Source organism: Camelus dromedarius, chromosome 19, assembly GCF_036321535.1.
Source record: "Camelus dromedarius isolate mCamDro1 chromosome 19, mCamDro1.pat, whole genome shotgun sequence".
NCBI classification, from domain to species: Eukaryota; Metazoa; Chordata; class Mammalia; order Artiodactyla; family Camelidae; genus Camelus; species Camelus dromedarius.
In genome coordinates this window covers 26,108,043-26,131,441 of record NC_087454.1, presented here as the reverse complement: position 1 = coordinate 26,131,441, position 23,399 = coordinate 26,108,043, and the positions used below count along the sequence as shown (strand labels likewise).

The 23,399-nt window shown below is 47.6% G+C and overlaps 1 protein-coding gene across 4 annotated transcripts in view; it reads right to left on the bottom strand.

Annotated features, from left to right (window-relative positions):
* DAAM2 (dishevelled associated activator of morphogenesis 2) overlaps positions 1-22,573 on the bottom strand; it is a 104,391-nt gene extending 81,818 nt beyond the window's left edge. For 2 of the 4 annotated variants that reach the window (XM_064476461.1, XM_031434757.2), the window contains exon 1: positions 22,325-22,573. The gene's annotated coding sequence lies outside the window, so the exon portion shown is untranslated. Of the gene's footprint in view, positions 1-21,613; positions 22,186-22,324 lie in introns of those variants that run through there. The other 2 variants (XM_031434759.2, XM_064476463.1) reach the window with 2 other exon arrangements.
* Between the last annotated feature and the right edge of the window lie 826 nt (positions 22,574-23,399).

The window sequence follows — 23,399 nt, the reverse complement described above, 5'->3', positions numbered from 1 at the left end:
CCTATCACAAACTTCAGCAATAACTTTAGAGCCAAATGCATGACTAGGGAAACCAAGCCTCAGTCAAAGGCAGACACTTGTTTTGTTGCCGCTCACAGTCCATGCAGGAGCCGGGAGGTTGAACTTGAGACACTCACCACCCTCCATCGTTTAAAAGCTCTTCCATCCCAGTGTTTAAGGGCCCTTCCTCCAGTTGTGAGCTTTCTCTCTACCAAACCATGCCTAAGGAACCTTTTCTGCACTTAACTTAAAATTTCTTTCATTTACAAAGTTGGTAACGCTTAGGGGAAGGGACAAAAACACAAAACTGTCTAACATCTGCTCACACCATATGCATTCAACCTTGCTTTGAAAATGGATGCAGAGAGAGAAGGCTGGGATGTGAGTGAGCTCACTGGACTGAGGAGGCTAGTTCTCCAAGGGTGTTTGTGGCCAGGTGGGAAGCTCGGGGGCAGGGGTGGAGGCACGGAAAGACCCAAGACCCTTTCAGTTTCGCAGTGATGGACTGGCAGGCTAATTTTACTTTTGTCTTCTGGCTTCTGTTATTTTCTATGTTTTCTGTAATAAACCTGTACATCTTTTATAATCAAGGAGGGAAAGTGGTAGCGGTAGTGGTAGTGGGGGGAGGGGGGAGGGGGAGGAGGATGTATTACCTTCACATCCTTCCAAAGCTCTTCTTGATTATAGCCTACTCCATACCCACTCTGCCTACTTTTCATGTGCTGCCTCTTGGCTCTTATCCTCTGTGCATATCCTGTGAATTTGTAGCCATGAGAAGTTCCTTTCTCAATGTTTCTGAGCATCTTTCCGATGTACTGACCTGAGACCCTCTGGTAGGTGGAGCTGCCCCAAAGTAGGAGGAGATGTTTTTCTCCCATGGAAAAGTAGCCGAGCTCACTGTCTGCCGTTCTGTATCCTGGGATCCACTCCCACCCCTGCAAAACTCACTAGAATGTTCTTTATGAGGTGAGTGGTTCATACCAAGAGGAATGACACAGGAAGAGACCTGCATGTGAGAACTATGTGTACACACAGATGCATACACACACATGGATACATACACATACACACACACACACACCAATCTGCCTCTTCCTGCTGCATCCGGAGAAATGTCATCCAGTTAGTGCCCTCAGATGAACTGGGAAGGCAAATTCTCCAGTCGTGGTTTGTGAGGGGGTGGGTACCCAGGGAGATGGGGTGTCAGGGAGAGCCAATCCACTTCCATCTGGCTCTGAGATCAACATGGATTTTCCTGGACTGGTCTAGCATCTCATTTCCCAATGCGAGGCATCTCGCTCTCTTGGTGACACACGCTTTCCCCAAGAATGCTTGACTTTTCAATGAGGAATTCTTGTGTATTTGGAAATTCTTGGAAACAGGACAAAGATGAATGAATTGCTGGCTTCACCCTGGGTTTGGAAACCCTCTGGAACTCACAGGAGTGGGGAGGGAGGCAGGAAGAGGGGGTGTGGGGGTGTGCACGGTACAGAGGAGGGTGGCAGGGCTGAGGGTTCAAGCTCTGGACTCTCCAGAAGCTACCCACAGACCCCCAGATCAGAAGTCACCTTCCATTCTGTGACGAGAAGGCTAACACAGGTGGGGTGCAGACAGGCGGGACATGGAACAGTGCTTGTTGATGCCAGAGTTATAACACGGTGGAAGTCAGCGAGCTGGTCACTGAGCTCATCGATACAGGAGATGGTTACTACATATCGGGGAAGGTATGGGTCTTGGAATCAGACACACCTCATGGGGAATGCCCTCTGTGCCTCTGCCTGGCTCTGTGGTTTCAGACTAAGTGCCTAAACTCTCAGAATCTCAGTTTTCTCTTCTGTAAAATGGGATAACACCCACTGTACAGGTCTGCTAGGAGGGTGAGGGGTGTTGAAGTGTGCCAGTGCCCAGCACGTGGCAGGCCTTCAGCAGATGGCAGGCAGTGTTTGGCCAGTTTGAAGAGCAGGAGTTTATAAAGCCCTCCATGCAGTGGGCCAGCTGCAGAGCTCTGACAGCCCTGGAGATGGCCAGGCATGAGAAGATGGGGCTTCCTGGGGTTCTGGCAGCTAAGCTCATTAAGCACCCTCCTTCTACGCCCCTCGGGGTCTTGGGATGTTCTGGCAGGTTGGGCCATGCCCCCTTCCCCTAGTGCAGCAGCAGACCCTCTGCAGCCCCAGCTGCTTAAATCCAAATTGTGGCGTCCAGGTCACAGAAAGAAATGGTAGACAGTGTACAGGGGTCCGGGGTCCCCTGGTCTCCTCAGTTTAAAATGGCCAGGAAGCACACTGGCTTCTCAGTAAAGATAAGGCAAACACCCCAACCTTGCTGTCTAGAGAACTCCAGGAGTTCTCGATCTGTCTGGAGAAAGCGGGGGGCCTGAGCACTGGTCACCCCAACCCCAGCTCCCCACACACCCCCTGCCAAGAGCTCTAGTAACCTGGGCAAACAGACCAGGCCCCCGGGGTGTTTTCCATCCAACCGAGAAGGCAAAACCCAGACATAAAAGCCTTAAGAACACAGAAAAACAAGGGGGAAAGAAAATAGTTGTCTTTCCAAGGAGCTCATGTATGCAGAGGGATCATGAGGTGACCCGAGGAGGAATCCACATTCCACGGGGTTAATATGGGGAGACCTTCTAGACAGAGGGGTGATGGGTGGGGCTGCCACTTAGGGTGCCCCCCAGCTCTCCCCAAAAGCCCCCCCTCAGGCCCTGTGGCCTGACTGGAGGGGAACAGGCGCTTTTGCCTGAAATAGTAAATTTATATAACCTCGCCATCACAGCGATGCTCCGTGCGGCTCCAGTTACAACAACAAGGGTTTAAGAACTGGAGAGCCTGCAATGGCAAAGGCAGAGGGGGGAAAACAAAACAAAATCCACATGAGGTTTTAATTTTCTTTAGCCACGTGAGAATGGCCCTGTAGATCCAGCTATAAATACCCCACTGCCATGGCCACAAGATGGAAAATCGCGCGTGCACCCCCCCCAACACACACACACACACACACACACACACACACAAGTCCTTTCAAACAGTTCATGGGCTTCAGAATGCAAATCAACATTTCTCAGAATATCTGCCTTGAGAAGATAACAGTGCTGGAGCCCTCTTGCTAAGTATCTTGCCTCCAGGCCTCCCCAAACCTATTTGACAGCACTTGGAAAGAAACTGTCCCCCTGCTGCCACCAGGGTGACATGCAGAGCTGTCCCCACAGCCCCCAGGCCAAGTCGAAGCCCACCAGTGGCCACACACAGGACTGAGGGGAAGGGTTTTCTACAGAATCCCTCAGAAGGAAGTGGGGAGCCCCCACGTGACCCAGGACACCACAGATCCAGCTCCCTAAGCGGCAGACCCCCAGACAGATATTCGTGTGTACGTCACGTACTGAGGCTATGCTCTCAGTAGAGACCTGGAAGGGAAGGAGGGAAAGAGGAGAGGGCAGGGGAAGATCTGGACAGAAGGTGGTTGTAGGAGAAGTCTAGCTTCAGCATGATCCTGTGAGGGGCTCTGGAGAGGGAACCGCATCGCCATATGTGCCCCACTCGGGCAAGAAAGTGGGCCCTTTGTACCTTCTCGCCAGTTAGTCACTGACCACAGGATGCAGAGGAAGGTGGGGCATGCATGATGTAATTCTCAGGCACCTCTGGGGGAGGGGGTTCAACACCCCAAGGGCAGTTCACACAGGTGTGAGCCATTAGCAGGGACACCCACTGCAGCTGGGGGACCTGCACAGGGTGCCAACAGCATCTTCCCAGTGAGTCTGGGAGCCCAAGTGCCTCGTTGCCTAGAATTTGTATTTTCTATCGATTACAAAGGTTAGTCAGTTTCTTGGCTTGCTTTTTTCTTTCTTTTGCATGGGATGCTTTTAGAATTGACCCACTGAAGAGAAAAGCAAAAATTTGATCAACGTGGCCTGCTATGAGAATTGCCCATCTAATATTCATTCTCCCTTTCTTCCATACTAATAGGTCCCTGCTTTGATTCGAGGCAGCAAAATGCCTGTTTGAAAATTTTTTAGCTTCCCCAAGATTCCCTTGCAGTTTGAAATCTCTCCTTAACACAGTTTTGACCAGTTTCTGGAGAGGGCTTTCAAAAAAGCTTGTTAAAGAGAGCATAATTAGCTGGCATGCACTTTTTGTGCTTTGTCCTTCTCTTTCTTTCTGCCTGGAATGCAGATGTGAAGCTAGAAGTGATGCAGCCATCTTGTAACCATGAGGCATGAAGACAAAAATCTCATTCTAAGGAAGGCTGAAGTAGAGAGTGAGGGAGCTGTATCCCTGATGGCACTGTGGTGCCACTCTGCCAGCTCAGGACTGCGTCTGCTGTCCTGAAAATGAGAAAGATAAAGAACCCTAGTTGACAGAGCCACTCTAGTTAGGCTTCTGTACCATGTAGCTGAAAGCAAATTTTAACTGACATACACCTGAAAACACTAGTTTTGTGGGGTGTCCCATGGGAAAAGTCCTCTTTTTTTTTGCTTTTTTATGCTAGTGTAGTTGATTTACAATGTTAATTTCAGATGTACAGCAAAGGGATTCAGTTATACATCTACATATATATATTTTCAGATTTTTTTCCATTACAGTAGCTCATTATAAGAAAATGAATATAGTTTCCTGTGCTATACTGTAAGTCCTTGTTGCTTATTTTATATACAGTAATGTGTGCATGTTAATCCCAAACTCCTAATCTATCCCTCTCTCCTCCTTTCACCCCTGGTAACCACAGTTTGTATTCTACATCCATGAATCTATTTCTGGGTTGAAAATAAAATTTGAATTTTTTTTAAGAGTCCACATATAAGCAACATCATATAATATTTGTCTTTGATTTACTTCACTTGATATGATAATCTCTAGGTCCATCCATGTTGCTGCAAATGGCATTATTTCATTCTTTTTTATGCCTGAGTAATATCCCTCTGTGTAACATCCCACACCAGATCTTCTCTATCCATTCATCCGTCATGGACATTTAGGTTGTTTCCATGTCTTGGCTATTGTAAACAGTGCTGCTGTGAACATTGGGGTTCATGTGTCTTTTTAAATTATATTTTCTCTGGATATATGCAGGAGTGGGAATGCTGGATCATATGGTAACTATTTTTAGTATTTTAAGGAACCTCCATACTGTCCTTCTTAGTGGCTGCACCAAATTACATTCCCAAAACAGTGTAGGAAGGTTCCTCGGGAAAAGTCCTCTTTAGGTAAATAGAATACTAGTTTCAACAACAGGAAACCAGTTTTTTACGGCAGTAAGGTAAGAAAAGGGGAGATGGAAACTGCTGAGGGTAAGAAAAGGGGAGATGGAAACTGCTTAAATTTCTTTAGCCACAGAATTTTCCTCCCATCTCTTCCTGGTTCCCCAGGGCCTCTGTGGGAACCTGGTGTTTTATCAAATGCAGTTTGGGAAATGCTAGACAAGATGATCCCTTCAGCCTTCTTTCCTCTTGAACATTTCATGACTTCTCACCTGGAGGGGACCAAGCAGATGGCCAGGTTCGCCAGCACCCATGTCACCCTAATGAGACAGGAGTGTAAGTCAAAGAATGGAGGCCTGTGGGGTTGGTTGGAAAAGGGCAATGAACTAGGTCAACTAGAAGACTCAAGGAGGTACCATGACTTCTGGACTCTCAGAGTCCTCACTTCTCTTTCCAACTGGTGACCTCCAGGGATAATGATGCTGTTGATCACAGACAACATTTATTGAGCACTTATTATGTGCCAGGCCCTGCGCTTCAGGTGGATGATCCCCTGTAACCCTGACAACTGCGTAAGGAGCAGCAGACATTTAATTTGCCCATTTTACAGATGAGGAAATTGAGGCCTATTGAGAGATGTCATATGTTTAGCCAAGGTCCCAGGGCTACTACTCTGGCTGCCTTCGAAGCCCACCAACTTCAAAGGCTCTATCCCCTACCCTCCTTTATCAAGCACAGATTTGGTTTGTATACTGTGAACTTTCCCTTGACAGGTTGCTTTGCAGGTGTCCCTCATCTTTGGTGTGTATATTCTGATTCATATACTGGACTGGGAATTCCCAAGGGCAGGCCCTGTACCACCATGAGTTGGACAAATTATTTTCTTTCTCTGACCATGTCTCCACAACATGGGATCACTCGGTCAAATCTGCGTCCCTGACATTTATCACAACCTTCACAGGCGAGATGTGCTCAGGTGAGCCTCAGGGTGAGAGTAATGAGTTATATGGATGAAAGAGGAGCCAGGAGGAAAACTGCAGGAAGATGAGTTCAGCTAAGGGCATCCTCAGCCTCACACACTTACCCATCAGGGTGCCCAAGACCCATGTCATGTGTGTCACTTGAACGGGGTTCAGAACAGGTTTCAAGGCCATAACCTGCCAGCTGACGCCACTGAGCTTAATCATTTTAAGGTGGACACATCCATTCTCTGGGCTGCAAAGTTTATGGAGTATGATTAAGAGCCAATCCCCCAGTCTCATTCAAATCACCTTTCTTTTCAAAGCAGAGAACAAAGTACCTGACCCAGAACCATAAATGTCAATTCCTTTCCCTTCCAGATCCCCTTCCTGGCTTACCTGTCTAAGCCAGGAGCCAACCAGGCCAAAACCATGGCCCCATTTGCCCAAAAGCTATTACAGGTTGAATCACAGGGGACTCCTCTTTATGCCTGGTCTTCCTTGTCACATGAATGCACTTAGAAATATACAAGGTGCTGTCTATTCCCTGCCTGCCCCTCTACCTGCACTCCCTGTCCTTCTCTGCCAGGCTCCTGCCCAGGGGGCTGACCTCTGCAGAATGCACCACCCAGGTTCCTGGGCTTCTGGTGCCCAGTCAGAAGCAACAGCAGGCAATTGGAGGGTGGAAGGAGAGAGACCTCAGGGCATTATCCGCCAGCCTCTCTGCTAAGCCATGGGCCTGGCAGTGGCCTCCAGTCCTTTATCTCTCCGCAAATAGTCCTCTCAGTATATTCTTAGCAGTTCAGCCCTTTTGGGAGGGCCCGCTGTTTCCTGCCTAGAGCCTCACTGATACAGACTCCACTGTCCATTCTCAGAGCAACTAGGTACCTAAGATTTGCTCCCCAAACTCCCAGTTTTGACTTCCTCCTCTTTAATTAAGGTGAATTATATGATGTATAACTAAGCAGAAAGCAGAGAGGAAAGCCACCCCAGCTTCAGTCCCCAGTACAGGCACCATGCAAGCCAGAGAAGGGGACTTACTCTTACAGAACTGAGCATTGAGGCTTACAGGCTCAGTCAAGGACAGAGGCTGCAAAGAGAGGGCAGGGCACTCAAGGCTAGCACATCACGTGTCACTTGGGTTCAGCATGGACAAGATTCCGAGGAAGAGGGGACTGTGCTCAAGAGGAAGGCACATGAAAGTGAGAGATCAACTGCAATTCAACAAGCCCCCAGAGAAGAAGTCAGCAGGGTTTCATTGTCAAGTAAAAGAAAATGAAGCAATTTCCAGTGGTGGGTACTTTCCCACATCAGGGCAGGAATTCTGCAAGAGGCACAGAGCTGTGGCTGCATTGATGAAAGTCAGACGGGATGGAGAACTTCATTGAAACCCAGCAGTTATGGTGGGGAGAGGGGCGTTCTTTCCCCCTGGGGCAATGAGAAATACTTGAGACTGTTGGTCCCATGTCCTTATCAAAAGAATATCAGGAGGATGCCTGTGGTCACTTTCCAGCACTAGCAAGGAATCCCAGGAACTCCCAAAGAAGAGATGCAATTGAGGTGGGAAGCCCCATAAAAAGACTGGCAGGACCCCCAGGAAGGGCCTCTACTCTCCTGCCAGCATCATCTGGTTCCCTGGCCCAGAGATTCTATCTCACTTTTTGCCTCTGAAAGGCTTACTTCCAGGAAAGTGGAACTTACCCCTTAAATTCTATTGGTTCCCTGAGCTCACTCCTGATTGGTCCATTTACCTAACTTCTGATTGGTCTATTTATAGTACTTCATTTACATGGAGCTTACTCCTGATTGGTTATTTCTCTCCCCCCTGATTGGTCCACTTCTACAAAGCCTGTTTCTAATTAGTCAACTTCTGTTATATCTTATTTGCATATGATGTTGCAAAGTGTAAAACGGCAGCCTATAAAAGCCTGTGTAAACCTACAGACAGGGTCCAGAGTTTGGAGTGTTAACTCTGCTGGGCCTCCTGGTGTAATAAATGCGAGTTTTCCAACGCTCTGAGTGCTGCTTGGTCTCTCTCCCAGATCCAGGTTGCTGTCACAACTGAGCTGTAACACTGAGCTATAACACGTTTTTCTGCAACACAATGAGAGAAGGCTCCAGCAACTTGCTAGATGGAGATTGAACCAGAGAGTTGCTGTTTGGTTTCTATGACTATGGCCCTATTTTGCATCTCCACTGACATATCAAAATATGATCCAAGCAAATCCACAAGTCAGAAAAAAAAAAAGGCCAAGATTTTTTGTTCAAAAACAGTGATTACCATGTGCATACGGGGATGAAATTGCTAGGATATATGGTAAGTGCATCATTAATTTTACTGGATAATAGTACCAAATTGCTCTCCAAAGTGTCCATACCAATTTAATTCCCACCACTGGTGAATGTGAATTATCTTTTGCTCTACATATAATAGGATAAATATCATTTTGGGGGCCAATCTGATGAGTGTGAAATGGTTGTCTCCATATAACATCAATGTATGTTATTTCCCTGATTCCAACTCAGGCTAAACATTTTTTTCACATGTTTACTGTTCTCCAGCATCATTGTAGTGTTAGAATCACATTTGCACACTTTGAAAAACCAAAAGAATTTTTGTTTTAATTTATAAAAGTTTGAATAAGTTGGGTAGCATTTCCTCTCTTCTTAACTAGGAAACTTGGAGAAGGAGGAAGAGCTGTGACTGCAGGTAGAGGAAAGACTTCTTTTTGCAAACTGGCTTCGAGATAAGAGATTTTTTTAATGAGTCATAACATTAGAGATGAAGCCTGTGAAGCAGAAATTCCCACAATCCCTGGGCAATGTGAGAAACCTTGTCAACACTATCCAGGAAAAGGTCAGAGTGTTTTCATTTCACTGTAAGACACACAACTATGTGGACACTGTAGTTGTACCAAAGGAACCACAGGGACCATCTGCCCATTCTTCCGCTGTAGGAAGTACCACGCATTTACCATTCCAACAGATGAAATGGCTCCTCTCATCACTACAGAAGCTTGAAAGGAGATCCCAGAACTTCCTTACATTCCCAAACACTCTTAAATGCAATCTAAGTTTCTTTGAGCATCTCCCACTCACAGCACTGATGACATAGAATAGTATCCTTCACCTCTATATCCTTCCACGACAACACTGTTAGTACTTTGAGGACTCATCTCATCTTAATCTCCCCTGTTCCTGGCACAAGGATGGATGAACTGGTTTGGAAGTGCACGAGGACAGGGAACATGTTTTACTCAACTTCAAAGTTCCAGGAGGCATTCAACTTAGGTTTCTCAAGGGAAAAAATTTTTTTCATGCTAAATCTTCTTTTCTGAGCTTTAAGAACAGAGTAATCATGTATATAAACAAACTTTTTGCTCCAGGTGTAAAAGAAGTCAACCTTGCGGATGCTTCCTTTGCATGAAGGCTTCCCTGACATCCCCCTCAAGATCTCAAAACCATATTTCCTCCTCCAACTATGTATTGCATCAGCACCGTATCATAACTTGTATTCCAATGGAAAACAAATCAGTTGGCCAATAATAATAATATAGATGTACAGAGTACATACTGTGTTCTAGGCAGAGCTCTAAGCATTTTACAAGCATTATTTCTGTCCTCATTTGAGGGTAGGTACCATTACTGTCACCATTTTACAGATGAGGAAACGGAGTCTCAGGGAGGATAAATACTTGCCCAAGGCTACAATTCTAGTAAAGGGTGGAGTTTGAATTTGGATCCCAGCAGTTCAATCCCAGAATCTGCTCGAGAAGCCACCCTGCTATACCAAAAACACACGTTTTTAAGTCCTTAAATGCTTCTTGCTGCTGTTCTGGTGAAAATGCAGCTGTGGGCTTAATGAGAAATTAATTATCCTTTGCATCCTTACCTTTGACACCCACATCAAATCCCTGAGACCTTGAAGAATTTGCTGATTCCTTCTTTGTTTACTAGTGAAAGCTCCCAGTCACATGGGGTTGCCTCAGTTTAAGAGACTGGAGGCCCTGGAAGGGGAGTACATTTTGCTCAAGGGGGATTCATTCCACAGGACCTACCTCAGCACCACAGTGCTTCACACTGGTGCTTCTCAAATAATTGACCCACTACAGGCATCAGCAACAATGCATGACACAGCACTTCACAGTGTCCTGAGCACTTTCCATACACCCTGCATCGTGGACTCACTTCCCTCCTACACCCCGGGGATGACTGTCGTTTCCACTTTACACGTGGTGAAAAATGAGGCTCAGAAACACTAAGTTGCTATATGGTTTATCTAAGACAATTCAGCTCATCAGTGGATGGCTGAAATTCAAACCTAGATCCTGACATCAAATTCCATGATGCTTTTGCTACGCATTAAGTGGATCCCTTGTATGCTTTGTCCTTTGCCTGTCTGCACACACCCACACACAACTAGCTTCTTTTTCTGGACCAATGGAATAGGAATCAGAACAAAAAAAGAGGCTAGAATTGAAACTAAGCTCTTGTTCTAAGAACTATGAATGAATCAATGAATGAGCACGTGGATAAATGACATAGACAATCAAGAAGTGCTCCCGGAGAGCTAACTCTGTGCCTGTCACCTGGCTAAGCACTGTAAATACCAGAGTGACCAAAGGCACAGCCCTAGACTTCTAGAAGCTTCTAGTCTGTTGGGATATGCGTCCCAATGGTAAGGGATCTGTTAAAGGAAGCTCACTTTGTCAGAGCCCCATTGGAGCAGCAAACGTGTGCAGATGGGAAGAAGAAAGGCAGACCCTGTTTTAGCATAAACAGAGGAGACCAGTACATCACATCCGGGCAAACTCCAGATAGACAGTGTTCTGAAAGCATTAAAAAGAACTGTGCAGCCCCACCGACCAGGAGAGCAATGCCCGCTCGGATTTCTGGGGGGTGAGCAAAACTGTGACAGTCCCACTGTACGCCTGCTTCCCCAGTGTCCTATCCAGTTAGTGCCCCTTTCACTCTTGAAAGAGTCCTGGTTTAGACAATAAATTACAAGGTCAGCCCAGCCTTCCAGGAAATTTATGACTTTCTCCAACAGCCCTGGGCAGGAAAACAATTTGACCTCCCAAGGTCATCGAGTTGCCTTATTTCTGCTCCCTCTTGCAGAATTCCTTCTCAGAGCCACCCCACAGTTGCCACAGGTTCTAGGGGGACAGCCCTCACATCTGTGTCTGTGTTCCTCTCCTGTGTTAGTATTGCAGCTAAAACGATTCACCATCAGACCTCAAAATGCACAAGCTTTAGACACATGCACATCTGTCTTATGTCCTGACTCTGATAGCTTCCTCCTGTGTGATCTTAGGTATGTCACTCTACTGCTCTGAGCCTCAGTTTCTGCACCTGTAAGAGGGGGTGAGAACACCCAGCTCATCTAATGGGATGGTTGCAAGGATTTGGTGAAGGAGTGTAAGTGAGACTCCTAGTACAGTGCCAGCATAGAGGGCACGCCTACACCGAGCAGGCTTTCCAGAACTTGTGAGATTTCAGATACCAAGGGCTTGGAGGATATGAACATTTCAGGAACCTCAGGATATTACCAGGCCTCAAGCCCCTGCACTTCCAAGCTGAATCTGCTTCTTCTTTACAAACAATGGAAAACGTTGGTACAACCACTTCAGAAAACTGGCAGTATCTCCTAGAGTTGAACATACATACACATTCCATGTGATCCAGCCATTCCACTCACAGGAACACACCAACAGAAAAGCAGTCATATCTCCACCCAAGAACAAAGGCACAAGCATTCATAGCAAGCCCCAACCCTGGAAACCACCCAAAGGCTCACCAACAGAAGAGTGGAAAAATCAGGTGTGTAGAGTCACATAATGGAATATACAACGAGAATGAGCGATTGACACACTATGCAGAGCAAAAGACAACACACACAAACAAGTCCTCACTGTGTGATTCCATTTACATCAAGAACAGGCAAAATGAATCTATGGTGTTAGAAGTCAGAATTACTGAAAAGGAATAACCAGAAGAGGGTGGAAGGGACTTCTCCAGGCAGGGGAGGTGGGGGCTTTGGAAAGTTGTGTTTCTTGATTTGTGGATGCTGGTTACACAGGTGTGCCTGGTGTGTGAAAACCTATTGAGCCATATTTATAAATGCTGTATTTTGCTGAATCATGTCAAACTTCAATAAATAGTTAAAATGGAATAAAAACTTTAAATGGAAGACTTTTTGGTAGAGAGTTGAGCAGACTAAGTGGGCAGTATACATTTAACAAAAGGCAGCGGGATATTTTCCTCGATAAATGTGTGTTGGGTCCCAGCTCAGTGCCAAGTGCTGTGCAGGATGCTGGGCCAACAGAGCTAACGAGACTTGGTCCTTATTCTCCACCATCATCATCTCATCTCCACCATCATCATCTCCATCATCATCAGCACTAACACTTCCTAGTGCTTACTATATGACAGCCATGGTTTCAAGTATTATTTTTTCTTTTTAACAAATCATGCATTAACTTTATCTTCCTAACAGCCCATTTTACAGATAAGGAAATTAAGACATAGAGAGATGAAGTAACTCATGCAAAGCCACACAGCTGGCATGAAGTGGAGCCAGAATCGGAAGCCAGGGCCTGTGCTCTGATCCACAGCTTTATATTCAGAAATCTGGTCTGTTTATCAGCTGTCAGTCCCAGCTTCCACGGAGGCAGGCACAGACATCAATAACTTCATCTGCTCAGGGAAGGAGTGATGGTAAATTATCAACTGAGTCTCAGAAAGGCAGAGGCAATTCCTAACTCTATCTCCAGGAGGCTGCCAGCCCAATGTCACATGATCAGGAACAGACTGATAAATATATTGATAGAGACAAGAAAAGAAAAGAAAAGAAAAGAAAAGAAAAGAAAAGAAAAGAAAAAAAGAAAAGAAGAGAAAAGAAGAGAAAAGAAGAGAAAAGGAAAGGAAAGGAAAGGAAAGGAAAGGAAAGGAAAGGGTTAAAATGGCTTGGTCTTTCTACTGCTTAAAGTCCACAGAAACTCTGAATTTGCTTCAAAGGAACTTCAAAGCTGCCTCTGGCACTGTGCAATACTGACATTCTCCCCACTGACCTGGAATCACTCCCTTCCCTCGCTGCCTGATCAGGGAACTTGAGGCTGGGGGCTGTGGTGTCTGGGAGGGAGTGTTGACACTGACTCCCAGGAATGTGATCAGATGTTAGCTGCAAGGCTGGGTCCCCAAGTCTGGCACATCAAGAATCTGTCATGCAGGCAAGCTTTGCTTTGGCACTTGGGCAAGCAATCAGTGTACATAACCCGGAAGGTGGAATGTTCAATACACAGTGCCAAAGACCTCCTTTGCTTGGGACAAATCGGTAAGAAACAAACACCCCTGTAAGGACGAATCAGATCTGGCAGAGACGCAGGCAAGCATGATATGAATGCAGGCAGGGAGGTGGCTCCCAGTGGGCTAGCAGGGCCCCCGAGACCACTCCGTTTAGATAGCAGAAGCACCTAAAAGATAGAGAGGAAATCCCAAAGGTCAGCTTGTCCAGGCCCTGCCTCCAGGCAGGATGGCCGCAAAGCCATCAGGTCATGCTTCCAACCAGATACACCCACACCTCCCAGCCTAGCACTGGGGTCCGGATGGGGAGGGGAGCCGGGGAGAATGCAAATTTGGCAATGAAAACATTTGCTCAGCCTTCCCAGTTATGACACAGCTCTATTTGTAGAGAAATCAGTTGGGTCTCACCTAGAACACACCCAAAATAGAGCACAAGAAAAAAAAAACATAATTTTTCATATTCGGACATAGCCACCAACAATTATCTGGAAATATGGATCTCCTCCAAAACAATTTCATGTAAAATAAGTAAAACTTCTGGAGCAGCTAGAGGGTTATTAGGAAGGGTTCTTGAAATCAACCACCCATGGGAGGGAGGTTCAGGCAGGAAGCGGCTCGGGGCATCACTGTACTTCTCCAAGTACAGCTGTCATGCAGCCTCAGTGAAGACCTCAGCCGGCCCCACAGGGAGTCCCTGAAACTGGGATGCCCTTTACAATGTCCCCACTTTGTGAAAGAGGGGCCCTACTGGTCACTGGATGCCGGTGACCCAGAAGGAGAGACTGCAGGTGGGGCAACTCTCTTCATCTGAGGCAATGCCAAAGAGGGCTGCCCACTGCCAGCACTGCCTGTCTTTGGAAGTCAGTCCTGCAGGGGGTCTGGCGATCTAAGCGTAGGGTCCATACGCCTGATCATTATGTCACACTGCCTGATCTGCTCCATCAGGACTCTTCTCCAATTCAATGCATCAGTCTTTGATGTTTCCTGCTGCTTTTCCTGCATATTCAGTGACGGAAAAGACCCAAGGAAGGAAGACTGAATCTGATGAGACCCGGGCGGGGGTGGGGGCAGCCAGGGGGCCTGATGCTCAAGAGCACAAGGACCACACACAACATGTAGTCATACCCAGGATGGTCACAGGCTAGGTACATCAATCACTCAGCTTCCCTGGGTGATGGAGACTTCGTATGTCAGACTCAGGGACCCAAACAGGTGATCATCCAAGATGAAACCACACTGAATAGCTAAAAAAAAGGAACTGTGCTACAAGAATGCCATGATCTTAGATATATAGAGCTGTGTGTGTCTAGGCATAAAGAAATCAGAAAAATTAGTTACATCCATCGTAGGGCCGACCTTGATAAATGGTCCAAAGGAAGAAAAGTATGCTGCAGAGTAATATACAGATTCCATTTCAGTGAAAAACACTCGCACAACAAGAGCCTGCTCCACCTGTATACACACCTGCAGTATTTGCATGAACAAAGGAAAAGACAGGGAAGGATTAATTCTAGGCTATAAACATTAATTCCTGGGATGTGGAGGATGGGAGGAGATGTTACTCATTTTCCACTTATCTTTTTGTATTTCTGCATGATATTGATTCACTTGTTTACACAAGGGAGAATTACTTTCATAATATGGAAAAATCAAATAAAGAATACATTTTAAAAAATTATCAGCATTGCCACGTGCATAGCAGGGACCTATATAAAAATAGTATTTCATGCCCTCGTTTCACTCCCCTCTTAGGAATCAGCTCCTAATTGTCCCTCTGGGGTTGCTCAGAAGGCACAGTTAATTTAAGGCAGGGATTCTTCTGTGCCTTCTCCTCAAATCATTAGAAAATAATTTTAGTATTATTTCATACACAATATATATTTGCCATCAACATAAATCTGCCACTGAAGTCTATAAAAATTATGCAACACATTCTGCAGTTGAACAATAATGCTGTGAATTATCTGCTGTTTGCTATTATCCATGACCACGCTTCTGTGTTACCGTGCTCATGATAGCTGACCATCCCAAGCCAATTCGCAATTATCTTGGCACACAGACACAAAAAGCCAGAGAAGCCAAAGCCCAACTCTTCACCACAGCTGCTGACGAGAAGTCAAAGAGTTGGTTTTAAGTTTCTTCCATCTTGCCCTGTCCCTGGCTACCCCTTATGAGAGGTGTTCCAGAGGGCAGGAGCCACCACTGAGCAGAGGGATGAGGCCACAAAGGATCCACACAGTCTACAAACTGGATCACTCTCCTCTATCTGGTTGGCCAAAGGGATTGGCTTCTGTAATCCCATCAGCCCCTGGGCAAGTCCTACACATTCTTCTAGAGTTAACTCAGCTACCGTTGAGTTAAATCAAGGGTCTGATTAACACTGTTTAGCTACCAACAGGTGTGGGTTCTATAATACAATTTGGCTTTTTAGGAGCTCCAAACATGGAGAAGGCAAAACAGAGTCTCGGTCCTTCCATGACTGTAATGCAATACATTCAATGTTATGTCAGAGGTACATGCTATAAGGAAGAAGGAGTGACCAGGGGAGCCTTACAAAGGGAGTTTGGGAGAGAAGGGGCCATGGGAGCAAGCCTGGCAGGACAAGTGGACCAGGGAGATGAGGACTGGGGCAGAGCCTTTCAGGTAGAAAGAGCTACAAACAAGGGCGCAGAAGTGGACATGCTTGCAACTCGGCTCAGTACTCGGTGCAGTAAAACCTGAGTTAACCCTTGAGGAAAGATGGGGCTTGCTGGTGGACACAGCGGTCAGCCGCACAGGAGCACCCCACTCACACATCACAGTCTGACCTGTGTTGTCTTAAAAGGATGCTGTTTACCTCAGAAACCTCACATCAGTCTCTCTTCCTCCCACCAGCTTACCAACTGATTTTTTCCTACCACATCTCTTATTCTGTTCGTGATACTGGATTTAGGTTTTGGCTTTAGTTTTCCTTCAAGCTGGTTAATTGCCAGTAACTACAACCACCACCCTCAAAGCAATAGCTAAGGCTTGTTAAGTGCTTTCCCTAGGCCAGGGGCTGACAACCTCTGCAACCATCCTTTGAGGGAGGTATTACTTATTATCAATGCCATTTTTCAGATGAGAGAACTTAGGCTCAGAGAGGTGCAATAATCCGGGAGGTCTTACGGCAGGTGGGCGGGGAGCCAAAAGCAGGATTCAAGCGCAGCTTTGTCTGAATCTAGAACCCATACTCTTGACCACCATGCTGTGACGACCCTCCCTAAGCTATCCTTACTCCGCTCACTCTGAGAAACAGGGCAGGAGGCAACAAACTTCTTCCGTGAGAGGGCCAGACAGCAAATATTTTCAGTTCTGAGAACCACACAGCCTCTATTACAACACTCAACTCCACCCTTTGCTCGCACGATGTCGGCTACAGACAACACGGAAACAAATGGCACGGCTGGGTTGCAGTAAAACTGTACTTACACAACAAGGTGACAGACTGGGCTTCGCTGCTCGAGGTTTGGCTCCTAATCTATAGCAGTTTGTTTGCTCAGCCAGCGTTGACTGAGTGTCTCCCCTGTGCCTGGCGCGTTCTGGATTCTGGGTAGCGGGGAAACCACGCAAGTCTCCACCCCCTCCCCCGTGGAGCTTAAACCCTAGCAAAGATTCGGCTGTTTGTTTCACCTGTGCCTCATACCCTGCCTCCTCATCTTGCTCCTCTTCACGCTGCCCTTAGGTCCGTGGCTCTCAGTTTAAACTTCAGATCACCTGGGGGCCTTGTCGAACGATCAATCCCTGGGCGCCACTCCTCAGAGATTCTAATTTACCCGGCCTGGGGTGGGCCCAGGTTCTGATCATTTTACAAGCTTCCCAGGTGATGGGTTGCGACACAGGGCTTGGGTAGCTGTTTGTCTCCTGCCTCCTGTTTCTTCCACTTACTGTGTGAAATAGGGGAACTCTTCTAAGCCCTCAATTTGAGTTGTCAAATGTGGATAATCCTAATCACCCAGGATTGTTATGAAGATGAAATGAGACCACATGCTTTTCAAACTGGAGGCTGTCGTACAAATATCGGGTGCCACTGTCATCCTGCCATTATGATTCGGTTTTAATGGTAGGTCCTGCCTCTTTGATTTCCTGCCTTGATTTTGATTCTGATGCTTGGGACCAAGACAGTTTTCAGGATTTCTCAAACAAGCTCTGTGGGTAGCACCTAATAGCCCGTGGCCCTTCCTTTATCCCAGTAGAGAATCGCATGGGGCTGCCGTTTGTTTGGCCCAGGGAGCACTGTTCTGTGCCTGCTTTTGTATTGAAGGTCTCCATCTCACAGCTGACCTTTGAGTGCCATTGTGAAGCCTTGAATAAGCAGCTTATGGACAAATGCAAACCCAAACCCATGTACTTTCACGAGCTTAGAACTAGCAAGGGAAAGGTATCACCATTCTGCTGAGTGCTGATCGGGCCCTTCCCGTGTATTATTTCATCTTCAGAATCACCCTGGGACATGAGAATAGCTCTTGTCCTCACTTGACAGATGAAGAAGACTCAAAGAGGGCGGACAGCTTGTGACCTGATGGGTCCAGAACTCCAATCTGGGTCTTCTTGATTCTGAAGCTCTCTGCACAGTACCCTGGGGCAGCCTACAAATAACTCAGCTCCTCTTCAGCCAGGATTCAATGAGCTACCAAACTGCCTAAAGTTTCTTTTTCCCAGGTTTTTTTTTTTTTCCTTTTCTTTTCTTTGTTTGGAGGGGGAGACCCAGAAAGAACCCCACCACACCTGCTCATACCCATAGTCTGAGAAGCCTCGCATGTCACTAGCACGTTGATCCACAGGGCCAAAGAAAAGGCATTTCATCCCTTACAGCATTTTGATGGTACAGTTTTCTAACCTCATAATGAAACAAACAAACAAACAAAGCAAACCAACAAAAAAAACTGTGAGGGAGCTGGAGAAATAGATACTGCCAGGAGTGAGGAATTCACTGACCCCCAATCTGGGCCGTCTCAAGAGAAGCTGGCCAATGGCTGAGCCTCTTAAAAGCTGAAAAGTCATCCCAGGCCATGGTTAAAGAGAGAGCTTGAACAAAACAGAAACAAATGTGACCTTCAAAGTCTTAAATGTCAACTTGAAGGATAACTTAGAAGCTCTGAGATGGGCCAAGAGAACCTGCAGCTGCTTTCTCCACATCATATGTTCCTTCCGTCCTTTGGACCTGCCAAGCCCCCAGACAGTGTGTCCATCAGCAAGGGGCAGCCTCCCCAGCCCATACCCACTAAGATGTTTACAGATGGCTAAAGTTCCATTTTTTTACAACTTGCCAGATTCTCCCCTCTCCCTTTGACCTGAGCACCCTTGAGGAGCAGTGACAGCCTCTGACCTCAGGCTTGTCCTTCAAGACTCCGCTGTTCCTTGAGCTTCCTGTCCCTCCCCAACCCTCTCACCTCCCCACCCCCCACCACGCACGTACAGCCGGCTCTGCTGCCCTTCTCCCTCCTGAGAACTCAAACACAGGAGGGGTTTCCAGGCAAGATATCCAGGATGCCTGGTGTCTCCTCCCAGCTCTCAGGATAACAGACCGGCCATGCTCCTGGATAATCCTCACCGGCCACTGTTTCTAGAGGGAGGAAGTAAGGGTGACCTGAGCCCTAGAAACTCCACCCCTCAGCCTTCAAAAACAGAAAACATGTATCCAGATTTGGGGAAGGGTCCTTTCCAAACCACATGGGCTCCTGCTGGCTGAAAAACTGGAAAACAAAATTATGAGATCCCCTTTGTTAAGGGTCTACAGCATTCCTAGCTCTGTACTCTTCCCTTGGCATAAATATTATTTTCGTGACAGCCTGGTGAGGTAAATTTTAACCTCATTTGATAAGTGAGGAAGCTGAAGCTCGGAAGAAATCAGTAATGTTTCCCAGGTTACTAACTCTCCCCTGGGCAGAGGGCTCTGCTATCTGCTCTCTGGCCATTGTGCCAGGCTGCATATGAGGTCCAGAGCTGAAGGACACAGGATCCCTGAACACAGAGACTCTGGTTGTGGAGATGTAGAGGGTCATCTGCTGTCAATGCCAAGGACACCCTCCAAGAAGTTCTTCCTGCGTTTGCCCTTTGGACCTTCAGGAGAGCTAAGGTGCACCCTCTGTAAGTATTCTGATCTCAGAGCTGACCTAAGAGCTGGCCAGAAGCTTAGGCTGACAGAAGGGGCAATGAGAAGGCTTCCACGTCAGCCCAAGTGTCAGGGGCCTGGGAATCCATCTGTCCCGGGTCCAAAGTAGGTGAAATGTCCCCCAGAGCAAACTCAGAAGGGTCAGGATTCAACTGACCCTCCAAGAGGGCGATGAAAGAGTGCTAAGCCCAATTCTCACCCTCGGTTCTCCCAGAGGAGTTCTGGGCTGGGGCAAGAGGCTACCCTAGACCCCCAGATGGGTCCACGCTGTCCCTGGGTATTCAGCCTTCTGCTTGTAAATGGTGAGAGTGAGCGGGATAGTTTAAACCGTTACTTCCATTGGCTCCACTGTAACAAAGCCAGCCTCTGCCTCACTGATGATCTTTGCACCCTCCCAACCACCTACACTTGGCCCTGCCCAATTCTTTACTTCTGGATCTAGGCTCTTCAGTAATGGGGAGAATTTAACCTGTTTTGCATCCAGAAACTCTGGGGGCAGGAAGTTGAGGAAGAAGACTGGGGAGAGGACATGTTTCCACAGAAAGCAATAGTCTTCCAACCTTCCCCTCACTCACCCAAACTAAAAACCTCTACCAGACTTCCTGTTGGTCCCGCCTCACAGCCTCCCCTCTTCCTGAACTCCTGACTCTCTTCTCAGTTCTAACACCCAGGAGAAGTTTCCCTCCTCTTTTTGTCCTGATGGGGGCATGAGTATTCCCTCAGCATCTCAGGATCCAGAGGAAAAGCCCTGGAAACTCGGCTAGAAGTCATGAGCCGGAGTGTGCAACTACCACTGAGCAAGACAATAATAGGGCAGTTGTTTATTTAAAAAGGAGAGAAATGGGGGTCAACGCAGCTCCCAGAGCAATTGAGAAATGGCCCGTTTATGCTTCCATGCCTGAGGCCACGACCATCCCCACATGGTCACTAAGGCACAAATAGGCGCCGACATGTGCTTCTCACGGGTACCCAGCTACCCCCGTTTCCACGCACTTTTGTTTTCACGGGCCTTTAGCTCAGTTTCCTTCTTCTTCATCACATTCAAGTCAAAGACACAGTACTGAAGTTAAAGGAGTCTATAGCTGACGCTGCTGTCTGCTCGGTCTTTTATAGCTCTTCCCCAGGGGTCAATTTGTATGATTTCTAAAATCTTTCCCAAATCTTGAACTTCCTGTGGGTCCGGTTTTAGATCCAGATTTCCTCCCGGTCCCTTGATTTTATTCTCTCATTTTTTTTCTAGGACACAGGGAGAGTCCAGTAATCTTCCTCCCACCCAAACATTGTAGGTTGGTTCAGTTGCAAAACACAAACCCAGAGACCCGGCTAGGACGAAGCTGAAAGGGCTCTCTTTGTGGTCACTGGTTTGTTGAACTAAGCTATTGACATCCAGTGCGTGCATTGGGCAATCCAGGGCTGGTGGGTCCAAACAGTCCCGCACCCCCCTTTCCTCCCACTCTCAGTAGAGCACAATTCCCCCTCTACATCCTAGGGAAAATCCATTCCTTCTTTCAGCCAACTTTTCAGAGAAATCCAAGAAACTGACACCAAACTCGGAAGGAAGGGCAACACAAAACTTGAAACTATTTAAAGATGGGAAGTTGCTCTCTTTTCCCTTGTACATTTCCAGGAAAATCACCAGGGACTCTTTCCTGGAGAAGTGTGATTTTTTTCCTTCCCAGGAACTTTGAAAATCCACCACAGGACTGTGGAAAAGTGGCCAAGGCAGAGAGAGAAGAGTTAAATCAAGCCCAGACCTCAACAATCTGTGTTCAATTTTGATAAAAATCTCTCCCCCTCTCCCCCACCTCCCCCCTTCCTCCACCCCACAGCTCAGACATGTCTCTTTATGTTACAAGCTTGCATCTTGTTTGGGGTACTGCAGCGCTCCCAGAAAACCCCGCATGGCCGCCAATGTGGGCACATGTGGCAGACACGTCCATCCCATTCTCTGGCAGGGCTGGACACCGAGCTTCAGTGTCCTGCCCACTACCTCTTCCTCCTCCCTGACCCCTTTACAATTACCTGCCTCCAGACCAGATCCTTCCTTCCTGGTTAAGTCAAAGCCCCATTGCCTGGCGCTGTCCGAACCACAGCAGGCAGATGGGCAGCAGCCGCAGGTGCTAAGATTCCCCAGTCAGGACCCCTTTCCTGGGATGCTCCTTCCCTCTCCCAAGGTCCCACTGCCTCTGAGAGCAAGAACCTCCCTGCTCCCTCTGCCCTGCCTGCTGGCCAGAGGCCAGGTTTGCCAGTGGGAGCTGAGGGCTAGTAAAGAGTTAAATCACCCGAAGGAAGGCACAGCCTGAACCAGGAAAAGCCACCACCAAAAAGTTGTCAGTTTGGGGGGCAACCGGCTATGTTTGTCCACTTGTGACAACAAGGAATCAGATTTCAAAGCCACAAACAAACATTAAAAAAAAAAAAAAGTTTTCCAAAGACATTTCCTGTGTCCAGATGTGCCCATCCAGACAGACACAGACACACACGCAAATCACACCCATCGGCACAGACACGCACGCAGGGCCTGCGAGCCCCACTCAAGGATCCTGCGCGGCTCCAGCAAGCACTTTGGAGAAACAAAACAGGCAGCCCGCGGAGCCGCTGCCTTTTCAATCCCCTTTCAGCGTTGGAAAGAAAGTAGAGGGGGAGAGAAGTGGGGAAGTACCCCCGAAAGCCTCCTGCGGTCCTCCCGCCCCCCGATGCGAAGCAAGGACGAGAGGGGGCAGCCGCACTTACTCCGGGGACCCCATGGCGCGTCCTCCGCTCCCGCAGCCCCGCGCCCGGCTGCGCGCCCGCCACCCGCTGCGCCCCGCTTCGCGCTGTGCTTGCTCTATTCCGACCAAATCTCGCCGCTTCCCCTGGGCCGGCCTCGCGCCCTCCCGCCCCGCTCTGACGTCAGGCGTCTTGGAGCGGGATATTTATGGCAAGGATACTCTGAATTTTCCCTAGGTAGAGTTCTGATTGCAGTTCCTTGGGATTTGTAATTTTCACACTCTCAGACAGAAAGCAGGGGAGGGAGGCAGGGAGAGCGCAGCCGGCAGGGCGAGGCAGACAATGAGGGTAGCTGTTTCCAACTCTGGCAAGGAGCCTTCTCTGGGCTCCCTCTGTTTTGGAAACATGTAAGGGTCAGGGAGGCAGAAGCGGTGACCTAGGCGGTGGGTTTCTCCTGGCTCCTTCCCTGGCCTGAGCCGGCTGGGAGGTCAGGTGCTGGGGGCAGGGGAGAGCTCTCTTCACAGACCAGGTCCCTGCCCGGACACTAAAGTCCCAGTAAGGTGCTAGGGCAAAAAAGGAGATAAATCAGGCTGAACAGAACAGCTACTTAGAAGCCCTGGTCTACACCCTAACAACTTTTCCATTTCTTCTCTGGGAGTGGGTGCATTTAAAACAAACAAACAAAAGTTTATTTTTATTAAATTAGGTTCCACGCTCCCTGCCTCTGTATAGCTTTTCCAACTTAGTACGAGTCAATTCATCTTACTTCATTGCTTATATACAGAGTTTGAGCCATTTACAATAGCTCTCATTCATACTTTTAAACATTGCTTTTAATTTTTTTTTTTTCTTTAAATGTGATTGTGACCTACCTCCTGTTCTGGACTGGAAGTTGCCTTAGTCAAAAACAACTGTCTCCTCCACGATTGGCACCATGCTCAGGGTGAGTCTAGGTTTTCTCTGTCTCCCCGACACTCTCAAGAGTGAGCAAGCAGACAGTGCCCACACTGGGTGATGACCTACGCAGAGTTTTCTGGGTGTTCAGTCCTGGATTCCTGTGGTCATCTGTTTCTCCACCTAGCTGAAGGAGTTGAGGGAA